Source organism: Phasianus colchicus, chromosome 3 (genome assembly GCF_987193195.1).
Source record: "Phasianus colchicus chromosome 3, bPhaCol1.hap1.1, whole genome shotgun sequence".
Taxonomy (NCBI): Eukaryota; Metazoa; Chordata; class Aves; order Galliformes; family Phasianidae; genus Phasianus; species Phasianus colchicus.
Window position 1 is genome coordinate 81,688,523 of NC_143438.1, and position 17,375 is coordinate 81,705,897.

General features: G+C 42.5%; 1 protein-coding gene across 6 annotated transcripts in view; it reads right to left on the minus strand.

Annotated features, from left to right (window-relative positions):
- The window catches only part of TNFRSF11B (TNF receptor superfamily member 11b), a 102,330-nt gene that overhangs the window by 82,959 nt on the left and 1,996 nt on the right, over window positions 1-17,375 (minus strand). Inside the window, exon 2 of one of the 6 annotated variants that reach the window (XM_090137934.1) lies at window positions 15,309-15,357. The exons of the other annotated variants lie outside the window; for them this stretch is intronic. The gene's annotated coding sequence lies outside the window, so the exon portion shown is untranslated. The remainder of the gene's footprint in view (window positions 1-15,308; window positions 15,358-17,375) is intronic. 6 annotated transcript variants of the gene reach the window in all.

Genomic DNA, 17,375 nt, shown 5'->3' on the forward strand with positions numbered 1-17,375 from the left:
CTTTCTTCATGTTGCTTAAAATTCTCACCTTTCCTCATGGCAGGAGATACTAGTAAAGACTCCTGCAAGAAAGTGTAGATTTTCTTCCCCACTTGGAACTAAAAAGGGAAAAATGCTATTTGGAAGCTGAGAACACTGGGCACTAGTCATAGTGCAGCCAATGCACACTGCAGGTCACTTTCAGCATTGTTTGCAAAATGTTTCTCTGGATATAAAGAGCTGGACATGAAGGCAGTCCCATCAGCGAGCAATGCAGAGGGTCAGCTCTTAAGTTTCCTCTTGCAGCTGTATACAGCACTGCAGCTGTCATACTTAGTCAGCCTGCTCTTTGACAGTAAAATCCTCCATACCATTTTCCAGTGGGTAGTTTGCCTTCAAGCTCATCTCTGAGCAATGGCCAACACCGAAGCATCCCAGGAGACTCTGTGACTCAGAGCTACTTTTCTAAGCCTGTTTATCTGCTACTTGTTCTTCCAGAAAACCATTTGTTGCTACCAGCAGTAAATTACCTGTGTTGCTACACATCCTCCAAGGAACTATTCAGTCCCAAGAATGCAGGTGTGTGACCACATATATTTTCATTGCTCCCCAACTATGTTATGAGTGTAATTCAGCAAACAGGTTTGCTTAGCACAATGTACCTCATCCTTAATTGTTCCCTTCCTGAGAATTTATACTTCCCAAATCAAGCAGAATTACACTTTTTAGGATCTACTGTAATAAACTTGTTATTTGGGTTTTAGAATCATTAATGATTAATGATAAAGAATTAATGGAAAAAGTTTCTTGAGGAAAAGTAGTGCTTTGAGTGCCTTGTTTCTTGAGGAAGAGTAGTGAGTGTCAGGTCCAGACACTCACAGTATGTCAATTCTTACTAGTCATGAGGAAATGGCACACTGACATTCCAGTGGGTAGACACGAACACACTACTACTCACCTTCCCACCCTCCCTATCCTTACCTCTCACCCAAAATGTACCAAAACACGCTTGCCAGACTGGGGGGGGTTCTACATTCTGGAACTGTCTGACCATATTGGAATCACTGGCAGACAAAAACCAAACATTCCTTTTATGCTGACAATCATCATTAGTAGGCCATTTTCCTGTTCTTCAGGAGGAACCTTAAAGCTAGAAGGTAAAGCAGCAGAAATACTCTTGCTGCAGGATCAAGTTCTGCCTAAGATTTGACCAGGCAGTCTTCTTCACATACAAAATTAAGGAACAAGTGTCTAGATTGAAGCAAAAAAAAAGCAGCTGGATTTCACTGACTCTTCTAGCAGACAGCAAGTTACAAATAATCCAGGACCATGCTCGACACATAGGAAGGAATGACTTCCCATGGTTGAGGGAATTAAGTGAGGAACTTGGGTTGGGTTTCTGCAGTGGAAAGGCTGCAACTGCCTCCAGCCTCCACCTCACCGACCACACCAGTTTCACTCTTTCTTAAATAGAAAAAATAAACAAAAACAACCCTTCTAGCCTCTGTGCATTCATTGGGCAAGTAGACCCTGGCTGGCTGTTTCTTTGCTAACTACAGAAGAGGGACACCAGAGGATAACAGCACAGATTTTCAAACTAGCAAGGCATATGCAAGATCATGTGCTCGTGCAAACCATTCCTGCATCACTGAGTCGCAGTGAATTTTGCCAAGAAGTCTAGCTCATAGGCCAAGCCAAATAAGACAGTGCACCATACAGGAAACCTGGCAGGTAAGTCCATATAACACTGTACCATGCAGACACAAGCTTAAGCTTGCACTAACTCAAAGATTATAGCTGTGTTTTACAGGAAAAATATGCCAGTTATAATTAAGAATTTGGGCTATATCACAGGTTTCATTGCTAGCCAATGGAAAATCACTGTGGTGGGTAAAGGTTCTTAGGTTTCTACATGAAGTGGCTGGATCCAGGAGCACAGGAAATGGTGTCTGACTATTCAGGATTTGTGGTCTGTTGGAGCAGGGTACTTAAACCATTTTACCTAATCCCAATATTATGCTTTTCCCATGTTTTTCTTTTCCTCATACCCAGTCTGAAACTTTCTTGTTTCAATTTATACCCTCTGTTATTTGTACTTACACCAGACACCACTGCGTAGAGCCTTGCTTCATTTTCTCAAAGACTCTCCTATAGGTCCTAGCATACAGCCACCAGGTTCATGCAAAGTGACTTCTATAGGCTGAATAAATCCACTTCTCTTACCACCTCCTCACTATCCTCAGCAGAAAATGCTACAGTTTCCCATGCCTTTCCTGAATGGAGTTGCTTAAAAGTGCAGGGTGGCTAGATGTGGTCTAATAAGTGATGACTGGGAGGAAAATCCCTTCTTTGATCTCCTGGCAGTGCCCTGCTAACACAGTCAAGGGTGCTGTGAGCCTTCTCTGCTGCTAGGCCCCATTCTGTGTCATAGGCAGTGCTGTCTGCCAGATTTCCCAGGGGACTTCTCCGTAAAGTCAGTCAGCACCAGCCTGTCTCAGTCTAGAGTTCTGCCTTCCTAGCTGCAGGAAACTTTGCATTTGTCCTTGCTGAGTTCCATAAGGTTCCTGTCAGTCCAACTCTCCAGCCAACCCAGCTTCGTCTGCACTGCAGCCCTGCCTGTGAGTGTATTGGCTGTTCCCTCCAACTTGGTGCCTTGAAACCTAATGAAAATGGACTTTGTCATCTCCTCCAGCTAATTGAGAGATGTAAAACATGACAGTTCCAGTATATAGACCATAATGTCCTAAATCAGATACAAAAATATTGTTGGAGACACAGTGTCAAAAGCCTTGCTAAAGTTGAGATAAATGACATCCATTGCTCCCCCTCATCCACAGATCCAGTCATTTTATTGCAGAAATCAACCTGGCTGGTCAGGCATGATTTACCCTTAGAAAATGGTTGTTCCCAGTCAGCTTCTTCTCATTTATATGCTCTAAGAGGACTACTCTAAGTTCCTTAAGGATCAATGTGATGCTGATGATTTTAAAGGAGGGAGGAACATTTGCCTATTCCAGACATTAGAAAACTGCTCACCATAACCTTTCCAAGTTAGAGAGGCCTTGCAACCAGTTTCCTCAGGACCTTGGATGCGTTCTGTCTGGTCCCACGGAGTTTTCTGATGAAACTCTCACAGAAAATCCCTTACTCAGCCATCAGCTATGGCTAATCATTCTCTGAACACTTTCCCTAAGCACAGAAGAATGGGATAACATGTTGATAAGGAAGGCAGAGAGACCATAGAATGCTTCATTTTCAGGTGTCTGTTGTCACTGCATCACTTGCTTCGTTCAGCTCCATTTTCTTTGCTCAGCGTTTTCTGATTGATACAGTGGTAGTTGTTGTTCTCGTTGCCCTCACCTATGCAAGTCTCGACTTCATTTAAGCTTTGAATTTCCTAATGCTGCCCTACATACTAAGGTAGCATTTCAAAATTATTCCCCTGCTGCTCATCCCTGCTTCCACCTCCTCTTTTCTACTTTTTTGCTTTGGAAATACACCAGGAACAGCCCCTTTTCAGCCACACCAACTTCCTGATACATCTGCTTGTAGACAAACAAGTCAGCTGCGTAATATCTTGCTAAATCATACCAGGAATACTTCAGTTTCTGTCTTGCTCTGGAGAATTGGGACTTCATGATCTCCTACATTCTGTAGATTGTCACTTCTATACAAGCATTAACCTCCTGCTGGCATCAGGCATAGAATGTACATAATATGCAGATACTCATGGTAAGTATAATATTCTGAACAACAATTCCAATTAAAAAGATTACAAAATAAATATATCTCATTAGGAATATATTTATTTCAAGCATCCCAAGCAATCTCACATGGGTATAAAGCAGATCCACTTCTTTCACTGCCTTTAATGTAGTCAAGCACTTTAAAAATAAAAAAATACTTAATACCAAAAGCAATGGGGTTCCAAATTCTTGACCACAGCCACCGGAATATACAGGCATCTCTACTTAGTTTCATATACAGTCTTCAATGGTACATTTTAGTTGTAGTTCAACCACATGAAACAGTTTTAAAGAGAAGTAATTTCACACCGTGTGATGATGAAAATGGTAAATGTGTCACAGGGAGAGTGATCAGCTTCTGGTTATGTTGGAAGGCATTATTCTAGAACTGTCTTGGTGTAATACATTTGCACATTTATACAAAAGACATGGATTGCCATTTCATTTTTCCTTTGTTAAAGTCACACCTAATCTACTCAACGTGCATAAGAAAGAATGAGGAAGATCAAAGCAGCAGTGTAATCTGGGTTATTTTGTACTTGTGGGAGGGGAGAACAGCGAATTGCAAAAGAATTCTGTGATCCTGGCCTACCTGCGGCATGTGGTGCAGCCCCACACCCCACCCTCTTGGGCCTGGAAAGGTTCTCCACGTTGATGTTTCAACACAGAGGAAAAGTTTCACTGGATTTTTATTATGTGGGTGAGGCCAGGAACTTGCATCACCCTGTTTTGCAGAAAGCAGCAGTGACCTACCAAAACACAGTAGGAGCCTACCAAAGCACAGAGTTAACCTCGCAGAAATTTTCCCAGCTGGAAAGAGTGTGTGATCATGCTCATTTTTGAATTGTAATCTGTAAGACCTGTTCCATCCTCCATGTCATAGCTACACTTAAATCCCATGGTCCTGTGCCTAAACAAGAGCAGATCTCCTGACGATGGTACAGTAAAGGGGCTGTTGCTTCCTATCAGCACAAAGCAGAACAGTGTGGACCCATCTGCAGAGCTTTGACCTTCCCATACACTGTAAATTCATTTCACTATGTATCATCCCTCTCCACACAGATAATAGCTGTATTAGTTTTTCTTACTTGTTTTAGAAAACAGCCATAACTTTGCAAAAGTAGCCAGATGCCAATTATTGCTTTGGTCTTAATGTTTCAGGCATAGTTCAATCCTTAAGAGTATAATAAATATAAGTAATGTCTCTTTGGAAATTTATTTCAGCCATGAATCCTCTGTTCATTTTTTCCCTTCAGTAGATGTTTCAAGCTATCTTAATAACCTCTCAGCAGCATATTGTCCAGCAAGAGATGCTAGTTTCCCCAGCTTCATACAATAGAAGCCTTTGTAGCAGTCACCACACAACATTCCAGGAGCACGTGGGACACTACACCAGGCGGAGGGTGGAAGGAGGAACAATGATCAACACTTAGTCAGGAGATAACACAAAACATTGCAGAAAAATGTGAATATGGAGTTGGCAGATGCTTAGCATGTGAACTGTGGAATTTGTTTCTCACTGAGAGCCAGTCTTTAAGTCTTGAAAATGTTTAAAAGCTCATCTGAGAAAATCTAAAAGGCTGTCAGGAAATCCAAGGAGAAATCTAAATTTCTCCAGGAACGCAGGAATCCCAGAGCTACTTCTTAGTTCATGTATGTAACTGACAGCTTTCTCAGGGCTTGAAGAAGTAGAATTATGTTTTCTGTGACAACAAGGACAATTTAAAAAGTTTCCTTGTGAAAGGCACACTTTTTCATTCCTATTTTCTCAGATATTAACTTTTTTGAGCGTAGGCATATACCATTGGACATATTAAAGTTTATGCAAGGAATGCATATGACTGTTTTGAATATGGTTTTATCCCTGGATAGGACAGTGTGTGACAGGTGATAGCGAGTAGACATGCCCTACCATGACATGCCACTAGAAGATCTCATCAAACAGAAAATAAGAACAGTATAATAACTAACCAATTATTACTATTACTAGAAGCAGAATATCTCTACATCAGTGCTATACAAGTAGCCACAAGTGTTTGGGAAGCAGAGGAATGAGAAAGATGGAAGGTTATGGAATAGGGTAGGTATCCTTGCTTATACTTCCCAGTTGTTCTAATTACATATAACTCATTTATGTCAGAAGATTCAGGCTGTGGTTCCTCCTAATATACAGGAATCTGATTTGTAAAAATGGGACACTGTACTAAGTGGAGACGAAGTGGAGAGTAGAAGGACCAGCAGTGATGATCAGTCAGTAAGGAGAAGATTAAGATGCAGAGACGTTGGATTGCATATTCTCTTAGCAGTCCCTGCACTCATCCCATTTTGGTCATTGCAGTCACGGAATTTTCTCTGTGCATGGATAACGGAATCAGCCAGTCCCTACTCCAATGGAGATGAGGCTTTCTTGAAAAGCTGGAAATGAGAGCTAGCTACCTGTGTGACTCAGCAAAAAAACAGAAAGCAGAGTTTAGTCAGGAGAGATCTGGAAAAATACAAAGAGAGTACCTTAGAAGCCCAGCCTTGTGTTGGAGACTTTCCAGGAGACCACTTCTAGGGCAAGAAGAAAGATTTGTAGGATCACAGCACAATCTTACACTAGCAAAAATCTGAAAGAAGAGATTTTCCAAAGAGCCAGACTGGACATGTAATGAAGTACTGGGAAGAAAAAGGTTGTTTATGTTGAAGGTTAAGGTCCTCCAAATATGGATAAACGTGGATTCCACTGACCACCAGCTGATGACAACTGCCTCTGTAGGGCTGGGAAGATTTGAGACAGAAGTCATGCACTCAACTGAGTGCGCGTGGGGGAGGCTGGAGAGGGTTTTATGTCTGCTGTAGATCCAAGAACGTCTGTTTGCTTCATGTTTGCCACAGAACATCCAAGTGTTTGCAAGACAACACCCACACTGCTTACAGACACAAGAGGCTGGGAAGATAAGCTCCTCATTCTGTGGCAAAGATTCCAATTGCTAGCAACACCTGTCCTACTTTGTGCTTTGTGCTGGGGGCATGGTGGTGATGGGTTGATGGTTGGACTTCATGATCTTTGGGATCTTTTCCTACCTTAATGATTCTACGAACTCTATGAAGACTCTGGAGGGAAGCCAGGACAGGCTGATAAGCAACAGGCCTGAATGGGCTTGCTCTTGCAACTTAGCATGCCAGGTGTTGACAAAAAGGAAAACACAGACTTTGACGGCAAAGATAAACATCAAGATTTTTCAGTCATCATGTCAAACATACTTGGAATCATGGCATACACAGTCTCTTCAAGCTATGTTCTCTCAATCATGTTAGTCAACCAGCCTGGAATTCTATCTGACACATTCTGGAGATAGACAACATTGGGGAAAAACTGCAGTTCGGTCCAGGGTTTTTTTCACACTAACTTTAATTATCAACAAGGTAAATGTCTCGACCAGGCCTAGCCACTGTAAACTTCCATTATAGTTGAATCAATCAATCAAACACGAATGATATTTTCAGTTACCTACTTCAGCAGGAAGAAAGTCATTCTTCAAATGTAGCCATTTCTTTGCCATTTTCTAGTTCAGAGGTACAGAGACACTTGGTCAGTCAAATCCATCTCTTCTATTTTTCACCGTGCATCAGAAACCTCAAGGATTTCATTCTAGGTTAATAATTTCCTTGGGAATATAGCTAAATGTAGAAGTGTATGAACACTATATTAGTTCAGTACAACAAACTGCATCTTCAAAGCACCATATAAACATTAACTTCTACTAATAGACTATTCTATTAGTAAAATAATGCACAGGATACTGACCTACTTATTTTGCTATGTAAAACTAATGAGCTGTTTGGTTTGGGTTTTTTTGACCACTTATTTCTCCTTCCTCTAAATACCTGCAGATTAAAATGTAAGCTATTTAAACAGCTCCACAAAACTACTGTTAGGAAGAAAATGGAAAGGCAAGTATTTGAAACACACGCTACATATTTTAGACACTCAGAAGGATATGTGAATGTGAGATCCCACCCTGAATCTGATTCCAGAGTAGAGGACTATTTTTGTTTGGAACAAGAGATGTTCAGGGAGACTGCACTTTTAAGTTCAGTTGGTTTTGGTTTTCAGTTAGTCTTGTAAATAAGCTACAATTTTTTTCTGGTAGCTCATTCATCTTGTCTTTCCCTCCCCTCATTCAGAATCTCCAAGGACAACGTACAGCTCCAGCCTAATGAGTGGCAAGTCCACTCTGCCCTCATGAGGTCCTAACTGGAGTACTGGCATTCTGGTCTGGGACTCCCAACACAAGAAAGACATAGAGCCGTTGGAATAGGTTCAGAGGGCCACGAAGATGATCAGAGGTCTGGAGCACTCCTCCTAAAAGGAAAGGCTGACAGAGCTGGGCTTTTTCAGCACGAAAAAGAGGAGTCGCAGGGGAGACCTCACTGCGGCCTTCCAATACTTAAAGAAAGCTTAAGAACATGAGTGAGAGTGACTCTCCACATGGGCACGTAGTGACTGGACTAGGGAGAATGGTTGTAAACTGAAAGTGGGAGAATTTAGGTTAGATGATAGGAGGAAATTCTTCACTCACAGGGTGGTAAGGCAGTGGAACAGGATGCTCAGAGAAGTTCTGGATATCCTATTCCTGAGGGTGTTCAAGACCAGGCTGACAAGGGCCCCAGTAAACTTGATCCGATGGGTGGCAACCCTGCTCAAGGCAGAGGTGGTGAAACCGGGTGGGTTTTAAGGTTCCTTCCAACCCAACCCATTCTATGATTCACTGTAAAGGATGACAGCACTCACTACAAAGGAGGAGCATGTACAAGAAGTGGAAAGACAGCACAGAAAAGCACTGATGAACACAAGACTAGCAGCTGTGAATGAATTAGAATATTCACCGGTATTATCTGGGTTAGTAGCTGCTGTGATTGTCCCATTAAAATTATAAAGTGAAATAGTTGTTTTTTAACTTATTTTTCATAGTCTGAACCACATCATAGCAGTGTGTCTCAGTGTGAAGATAGCACAAACCACATCACCTTGCTTTATGAACCCTAAGTTAAAGAATGCTAGTAGAATGATAGATTGCTTTCTATCTAGAAATTGCATGCATAATACTTCTTTATGAAGGACACCAGGCTAACTGGAATGCAGTGTAGCTTGTTTAGGATTTATGAAAGAGAAGAAAGAAAAAAATCTCAAACTTGTTTTCCTGTGAATCAAGACCTACTTAATCAAATGCTTCGACTTACCAAAACACTGTGTAAGAACCAGAGGCTGAGTTCAGTAGGAGTCTGCTGTTAAGCTCAGTAGGAGCGGAGTAGTTGAGATAGGCCTGAAGATATATACTCACAGTAATTCCCTGTTTATAAGTACTTGTCAGTTCATTGTATTTGCAGCCAAGATTCCTCAAGCGTATTCCCCAGAATTGAATCCTTATGCACATGGGAGTAATCACAGTTTTTCCTAAACTCACAGTGTGATTAGAAATAAAGATATTGCTCTTACGTGTTACGCTAACTTGGTTGAATCAGAAACTGTTACTATTTGGAACCTGCCATCAATACTGAGGCTTGTTTTCAGAAGATGCAAGCACATTAATGAGCAGTCTGACATAAACTCTTACAAATAGGGCTCATATTTTCTAAGAGACATCAATCAGCAAATACCTGAGTGCTTTATGGAAGTTTATCATTTCAGTGGACTGACAAGCTAAAAAAATTCAAGGTTACAGAACATCTTGTGCTGACTCTGATTATCAAAAAAATGAGACACGTGCTGACATATTACATTCCATTTATCTCTACTGAGATATTTGGAGTTTTCCAGGAGATAAAACACTGTAAATTTCGTGCATTAAAATAAATTTCTGACACTAATTTCACTAAAATCATCTATACATAAGAATATACAATTGTTTGTTTGTGTACAATTTGTTCATCCTGAAATCACTATTATTTCAGTATAAACAGATCACTGTGGTGACAGCTAATGAACAGCTTTGCCTTGTTCTGACCCATTCTGTACCCTCTTTGACATTAGCTCTGATGCAACAGCGGCAGAGAGAAATCACGGCTGAGGGAACGGGATCACTTCATTTGGCAGTAGCCCAGTTACACTGACTTACATGCAGCATGAACTATCACGAGGAAGTTCGTAAGCATCAGAGGCATAAGATTCCTGGATGCTGGGGTTAAAAACAGTTTTGAGATGAAGCACCGTCAGTAAAAAGATTGTGGGTCTGCCCATTATTCAGTGCTTGAAGAAGTCCCTCTGGGCCTTAAAGCTCCTGTAGTTACTTTGAGTAGCAACAGGTGCTAATAGAGTATGATCCTACTATTTTAATCAAACTGACACTACAAATATACAGAGGTTACTCATGATTCATTTAATGATACCCGTAATTACATTCAAATAGTTATGTTTACCATCCTAGTAAGTCATCAGATAAAGCCTAATGATGCATGCATGTAAATTCTTACACTGAGATTATCCTTTTTACTTACAATTGACTAAACTCACAGTTTCAAAATTTAAAGGCTTGGTCTTTTTTCAGTGTTTTTACATTATTTCAAAACATCACAGAGCGTTTGTATAGAAGTATATTTTAATTTGTCTCCCTGCTTCTCTTTTCTGAATTCATTCATCACAAAATGAAGTCACCTTTGTATTCTTCCTAATTATCCTTTGCCTTCTATTGGATTTTTAGCCAGGAATTCGCTCAATAAAACAAACAGTTTAAAGCAAACAAAATGCAACTAGGAAAAAAAAAGTGACTCTGTCAGCATGGACAGTTCATCAAAACACCAGATACATACTTCTGACCAGAAAGATAAGAACAGAGGCCATGGCATTATAACAGGCCAGTACGCCACACTCTGACTGATGGCAGGTGAGCAGCTACATGCTATCAGCAGCCCTACTGGCACAGCTCTGTGCTGCATCCTGTGTTGGCAACACTTTGATGATGTCTTCCCACCTTTGCTGCCAGGCCTGGGTTCTTTTGCAACCAGATGGACTGCTCCTCCTCTTTACCGTGGAGCTGGAGGGTGTCCGAGAGAACAGGAAATGTTGCTGGTGTTCAGTTCCTCTACCAGTTTTCCTGGACAATGCTGTCTTAAACAATTAGTGCCATTTACTCATCCCTCATCTACAAGCATGATATGCGTCAGTTAGCACCTCTGAGACTTTCACATCCCCTGACTGGGGACATCCATGCAATCCATTTTTCCTGCTGGCTAACCCATGCCAAGAGCAGCAGGCTGATTTCTGACGGTGCTTTGCCACTTGGTGGGAACTGCTCTACTCTGCTATTTCAGTCTCCACCCACCCAACCTCCTGCACCACATGTGTTCAGAATCCTTCCTTCTACTGGTGATGGCACTTTGCGTTTTTATCTCTGCTGCACCTTCACACATCTAAGAGGAATTCCTCAGAGTAAGTGAAAGGAGAATTGGCCCTTTGACTGCATGTGCTACTAGAGAACTGAGTGTCACAGAATCAAACAAATGAAGTCCTGGAATCATTAGGAAAATAGAAATGATGTTACAGGAGCAGGTAAGAGAACCAATTCCTTTCCAAGTAACACCAGCTATTCTGCCAGGGAGGGTTTCCCTCTCCATACAGCCTCTAAGCTGTGTGAAAGGACCCTCAGACTGCTTTTATTACCAGCCAAGGATTCCGTCCTCTAAAAAGCATCCTGGAACCATGGACAGCTAAAGTAGGCAGATCAGCACCTTCCCCCTCTGAGCTCTGGGCACAGAAGATACTTCCGTGGGAAGTGTCATAGCCAGATTAGTGCTGCAAGCTTATGAGTGAGCCAGAATCACTGCTGAGAGCAGTCCTGAAACTACTTCAGTCTGCTCTGGTAATCAGCCATCCCTGGGACGATGGACCAAACAGGTGTCATATACATCTCCATCTCACAGAATCACAGGTAGGAAGGGACCTCATGAGATCATCAAGTCCAATCTCCCGCTAAAGCAGGTTCCTTACAATAGGTCACACAGGTAGGCATCCAGACAGGTCTTCAAAATCTCCACAGAAGGAGACTACCACAGTTTCTATGGGCACAGTTCCAGTGCTCCATCACCCTTACTGTAATGAAGTTCCTCCACATGTTAGAATGCAACTTCCTGTGTTTCAGTTTTAGTCCACTGCTCCTTGTCCTATCACTACACACCACTGAGAAGAGCCTGGCCTCATCCATTTTTCTCCCACCTCCCCTTAGATATTTATCAGCATTCAGATGCCCTCTCATTCTTCTTTTCTCTGGGCTGAACAGACCCAGGTTGCTCAGCCTTTCCTCATACAGGAGATGCTCCAGGTCCTTTGTCATCTTTGAAGCCCTCTGCTGGACTCCTTCTAGGAGATCCCTGTCTTTTTTGAACACGGGAGCCCAGAACTGGACACAGAATTCTAAATGTGGCCTCTGCCAGACAGAGTAGAGGGGTAGGATCACAGAATCACAGAATCGCCAGGGTTGGAAGGGACCTCAAGGATCATGAATCTCCAACCCCTCTGCCACATGCAGGGCCACCAATCATCCCACCGAATGCTAGACCAGGCTGCCCAGGGCCCCATCCAGTCTGGCCTTGAACACCTCCAGGGATGGAGCATCCACAATCTCTCTGGGCAGCCTGTTCCAGTACCTCACCACTCCCTCTGTAAAGAATTTCCCCCTGACATCCAACCTAAATCTCCCTTCCCTCAACTTAAAACTATTTCCCCTTGTCCTGCTGTCACTCACCCTTTCAAAGAGTTGATTCCCCTCCTCTTTGTAGGCTCCCTTTAGGGACTGAAAGGCTGCAATGAGGTCACCCCGCAGCCTTCTTTTCTCCAGGCTGAACAAGCCCAGCTCCTTCAGCCTGTCCTCATAGGGGAGGTGCTCCAGTCCCCTGATCATCTTCGTGGCCCTCCTCTGGACCCTCTCCAACAGCTCCCTATCTTTCTTGTACTGGGGGCTCCAGACTTGGACGCAGTACTCCAGATGGGGCCTCACAAGAGCAGAGTAGAGGGGAACAATCACCTCCCTGTCCCTGCTGGCCACCCCTCTTTTGATGGAGCCCAGGATCCCATTTGCCTTCCGAGCCGCAAGGGCACACTGCTGGCTCATATTATGTTTTTCGTCTGTCAGGACCCCCAGGTCCCTCTCCACAGGGCTGCTCTCAAGGACCACTTCTTCCAGTCTATAGGGATGCCTGGGATTCCTCCGGCCCAAGTGCAAAACTCTGCGCTTTGCCATGTAGAACCTCATCAGGTTCACCCGGGCCCACCTTTCTAGCCTCTCATGGTCCCTCTGAATGGCATCCCTTCCTTCAACCGTGTCGACCGCACCACTCAGCTTGGTGTCATCAGCAAACTTACTGAGGGTGCACTCGATTCCATCATCGATGTCACTGATAAAGATGTTAAAGAGCACCGGTCCCAAGACAGACCCCTGGGGGGCGCCTCTCGTTACCGGCCTCCACCTGGACACAGAGCCAATGATGACCACCCTCTGTCTGCGGCCTTTCAACCAGTTTCTTATCCATCGAGTGGTCCACCCATCAAATCCACATCCCTCCAATTTGGAGATAAGGTTGTGGTGGGGGACCATGTCAAAGGCCTTGCTCAAGTCCAGGTAAATGACATCGGTCGCCTTTCCCTTGTCCACCGATGCCGTCACTCCATCATAAAAGGCCACCAGATTGGTCAAGCACGACCTTCCTCTGGTGAAGCCGTGCTGGCTGCCACGGATCACACACCCTTTCCTCATGCGATCAAGCATGTCATCCAGGATGATCTGTTCCATGTTCTTCCCAGGCTCCCTCAACCTACTGGCCACGCTCTTTTTAATGCACCCCAGGATACCATTGGTCTTTTTGGCCAGAAGGGCATACTGCTGGCTCATGGTCAACCTGTTTTCCACCAGGACCTCCAGGTTCTTCTCCACAGAGCTCCTCTTCTCATCCCCTGACCTCCACATATGCATGGAGTTATTCCTCCCCAGGTGCAAGACTCTATGCATGATCTTGCTAAACCTCTTCAGGTTCTTCCCCTGCCAGCTCTCCAGACTGTCCAGGTCTTGTTGCACAGTAACACAACCTTCAGGTGTGTCAGCCAATCCTTCCAACTTTGTATCACCAGCAAAGCTGCTGAAGGTGGACTCTATCCCTTCATCCAGGTCGCCGATGATCTCCTCTTTACAGCAGACATCCTAAGCACAGTTTCACTGGATCAGGCAAGTTATCTCAATGGTCATTTTTCCTTTATATGGATGATGCAAAAGGTGCCAGCACATAATCAAAATCCTGACCAAGCATGTTAAAAAACAAAAACAGAAAAACTGCCGTCTGCCTTTCAAGAAACCTCAACCATGTGGTATTTGTACAGCAATTCATAATGTGCGCTGGTCTGAACATGACCCTAAAGTTCTGTTACCACTGGGCAAATACATTACGCAAAAGACATTAAAAGGTTTCCCTATCATTCATCTTATGCACGCCAGCTTTATGTCAGTTTAATTACACTGGCTAAAGGGTAGCAATTCCAACTTTCCATTGCTATGAGATCAGAATCCTGCATGCAATTTCCAGGAGCATATTAAATGAATTAATCCATAAATAAAACAGTCTACATTTTATATAATCAGCTTCTTGTTTTCTGACATTGAAAATACCTAACTACAGGATTAAGAAATAGCAACTTTGCGAGTCTAAAAGAAACACAAAAGGCTTTGGGAGACAACTTCCTCTGGATCGATAAAGTAACTGGAAGAAAGAGCCATATCCTGATACTGTTCGCAAAACCTTGCACTGCTCTCTCTTAGGAGATCTGTTCATGCAGCTTTGTGTGTCAGTAAATAGAGCCCCTTGGATATCACAAAAGATAGCTTGATACACAGAACTGCAATATAATTAATTTTCATATGCACTATGATGTATGTCTATGTTTTTCCAAAAAAATTATTTCTTTCTTCTAATCCCTACCAATGTTATGCAATAGATAGTAGCTTAATACATAGTTTCATGTTGTTGTGCATTATGTCCAGTGGTTGGTCACTTCAGGGAGGAAGATAATTAGAACACTCATATCCAGATATTTCTATTTCAATATATATTAAATGTAGGCACATATTATGCCAATATACTGGGAATTTAGATCCTCAGCTGATTAATTCACCCTTTGATACTTGCTGCATCTTGTAGATTATTTGTTTAACTTCCTCAGCCATATACTTTGCAGGACGTCCAGCTAAATAAATACCAAGGCTCTCTCTTCATTTTGAAAAGTGACTCGTTATCAACAATCTACAGACTTGTAGGGAAGTCCCATTCTTGGTGTTTTCACCATAGTAATTACTGACTTGCCATGTGTAGTGACCTACACATACTTGGGCTTTTTAAATGCTGGAATTGTAATTTTTTTCACTTGTATCTCCTCTCATCTTAAAATGACAGAAACTGATCTGCAGTTCTGTGACAATCCCAACTTTACATTAGACTGCAATAAGCAGTTCAAGAACACCAAGGGGAAAGTTCAGCCTATATTCTGTAATATTTTAAGAGAAGTTTTTAGCCCCTTTGGTGGTATAAACCACCATTCTTATGTAGAGTGAATTAACATACTTCCATCTGCTTGTTGACTCTGGTGGACTTATAGCAGCAGTAGCTTGCCCTGCAACATAAAAAATAAAAATAATAAAAATGCTACAAAAACATTTGTCCAACACAAACAGATGCTTTTGCCATTGGAAACTTCAAAATGAAATACTGATACTGATGTCTTATAGAACTCAGATTTTTGAAAGATTCAGCCTATATCTGAATCGGTATATAATCACATGGGGCTCTGTAATGCATATAGCCCAAACAATGTCAAAATAATTTAAACTACTTTCATTTAAAAGATTTGTATTTATGCAAAAGAATTACTTTTGTTTTCACAGAATCATAGAATGGGACCTCAGGGATCATCAAGTTCCAACCACTCTGCAGCAGGCAGGGCTGCCAACCTCTTATCTAATACTTGACCAGATTTGCCCAGGGCCCCATCCAACCTGGCCTTGAACACCTCCATGGATCTAACAGTGAAACTTAGACTTTCCTATGACAGCCTACTAAAAGTGAGGAGTATCAGTGTTAGAAGGAAAGTGCAGATAAAAATGAGAGGTATTCAAAAGGAGGAAAAAAAAAGTAAATACTGTACAGGGTATGTAATCATCAAAAAAAATCCCTTGCTGCTGGAGTCCACACTGATTGATTGTGTGGCTGGATAACAAAGACAGAAATGTTTATGACCAAGTATTACTTGTGCTTCCTCTGTATAAGATAAGCATAATCATGTTTCTTGTTCCAAATCATAAACTCATCAACCTAGACTTCCACCCTCTCAGATTTCACCCTGTGCAGGGCAATCTCAACAGATTTATGGCCAGACTGTGAAGTTAATTGGACATATGGTCTCCAAAATGCAATCCCAAGAAAGAACCATCTACACCTCATTAATTAGGCACAAGTTAATCCTATTGCCTTCCAAAACACAAGCAAGTCAGGACCTATAGACACGTGCCTCCAGAGCCTTGAAAATAAATGAATGGAACACAATGTTCATTTTTCAAATATATCTAGAGGAGGTTTAAGAGGCATCACTCCTCTCATCTGGTAACTGACAGATTAAACTGTTCAGAAAAGAAGCAGCCAAGCTTCTCTGTATCTGAATGGGGATCTACATCTTGCACCTCTTAGGAGTGAGGCATCCAGCTACAAGGAGTGTGGCAATGAGGAGAGAGCACGTGATAAAACACAAATTGATGCTGCTTCTTCCTCTAGCTGACATGATTTCAAAGCTGAGTTAGTATTACTGCCTCCTAGAAGCGTCCTACCTAGGTACAAGATGTGCCGTAAGCACAGATGAGTTGTGTTTATGGGAGTTGACTGCCTCCCTACCTAGATTTTGGATTGGAGTAGGGAGGACAGGCATCTCAGGTTAAGGTGTTTCTTGTTACTGAAAAAGCAGAATTCTAAGAAACATCATGCATCTGACAATAAAGGAATGCAACATTAACACCTTGCTGGTTCAACCTCCAGAGCAGCTACACTTGCAAGATACCTTAAAACACAGTCTTTTAAATCATAGATGGAGACATTGAAGATGAACATCCAGAAATACTACATGGAATAACACTGGCTGAAATAGTACTTTGTCATCACAGTGGACACCTTCAGTCTTCAGGAAAGCATGGAACAAGTCCTCCTAGAAACAATTACAAGCCAAAAGAAGCAGGCGACCAGGAAAACCCAACACAGACCTATGAAAAGCAAATCATGCCTGACTAACCTTATCACCTTCCGGAACAAAATAACATCTTCTAACCAGATGGGGTGAGCAGTGGACTGTGCTTTCCTTGACGTCAGCAAGGAACTCAAAATCATTTTCAACAGCCCTCTCCTAGACAAACTGGCTAGATACAGATTGGATGGGTGTCTGCAAGGTGGGGTGCGAAATTAGCTAACAGGCTGCACTCAGAGGTGGCAATTAGTGTTTTTACTTATGCTGGCAGCCTGTCACAAGTGGGATCCACCGGGAATCAGTACTGGGCCCCACACCGTTCAAGATCTTAATAAATGATCTGGGATTGACCAGCACCCTCACCATGTCTGCTGATGACACTAAACTGAGTGGTGAGATAGAGA